The sequence below is a fragment of the Frankliniella occidentalis genome, unplaced genomic scaffold, assembly GCF_000697945.3.
Source record: "Frankliniella occidentalis isolate FOCC.00 unplaced genomic scaffold, Focc_3.1 Scaffold33, whole genome shotgun sequence".
Taxonomy (NCBI): domain Eukaryota; kingdom Metazoa; phylum Arthropoda; class Insecta; order Thysanoptera; family Thripidae; genus Frankliniella; species Frankliniella occidentalis.
The window spans coordinates 931,325-932,386 of NW_026267163.1; positions in this window are offsets into that span (position 1 = coordinate 931,325).

The window sequence follows — 1,062 nt, forward strand, 5'->3', positions numbered from 1 at the left end:
GGGGCGGGGCGGCCACTGCTGAGGAGGCACACAACCAGCCGCGCCTCTAACACACCTTTACAATTAGCAGGGCTTTTACCTCGCGGGCGAGCGGCCGTGTTCGTGTTTCGCGTGTGTGGGAGAGAGAGAGAGAGAGAGAACGCCACATCAATACGCAACGCTGTGGGGTAAAGTACTGTAAAAGGGTAGTGCGGCGGTGGTGGGTGGGAGCAGGATGGAGATAGGACGCGGAGGTGGCGGTCGGGTCTGCGGCGCGCAGAATAAGTGATGTACACAGGACAAAAGAATAGTGCCGTAACATTAAATAATGCAGGGCATGGTAGAGTCGGAGATGTGGGACTGGGGGAGAATGGTGCAAAACGAAAATAAGACGACTGGATTTAGGGAGACCAAATGAGGGGTGCAGACGAAAATACTTTGGTGTGTTAATCAATCTAATTATTGGTGTTCAGTCTGCACCTCAGTCTTAACCTTAAGACTTTTTGACGTGCTGGCTGAGCCCTTAGACGCTCCAACCAAACGCATTGTTCTCTACAACAGAGCAACGTCCCCCGGTTATACCTCAGGGGGCAGACGGGTGGAGCTGCAAGTAGTAGTATTGTAGTTTGGGTACTCCGTGGGTGAGGAGGGCGGGCTGTCCACCAGCAGCACCGACCCACACAAAAGCTCGCTGCTGTATCGCCACCCTTCCCCCGGGCCTGTTTTGTAGTGTTTGCTCCCCGCGAAGATTACACCCCGCTTTTCCGGTGCCATTCGTGAGAGGGGGTGGGGAGAGAGGCCCACGCTGGTGTGGCACAGCACACGGCTTCTCGCCTGCATCTCGCTAACTAAATGACGATGTGGAGCACAGCAGTATTCCTCGCTCTCTCATTCTCATTCTCTTACTCTCTCTCTCTTTCTCTCTCGACTGCGCGACTGTATGCGAGAGAGAGAGAGAGAGAGAGAGAGAGAGAGAGAGAGAGAGAGAGAGAGGAGAGAGACGAAAAGCACAGGCCCAGGCCCACCCGGAACGCTCGCTACTGCTGCTGCTTGCGGTATTGCCTTTTTAATACCACCGAAGCC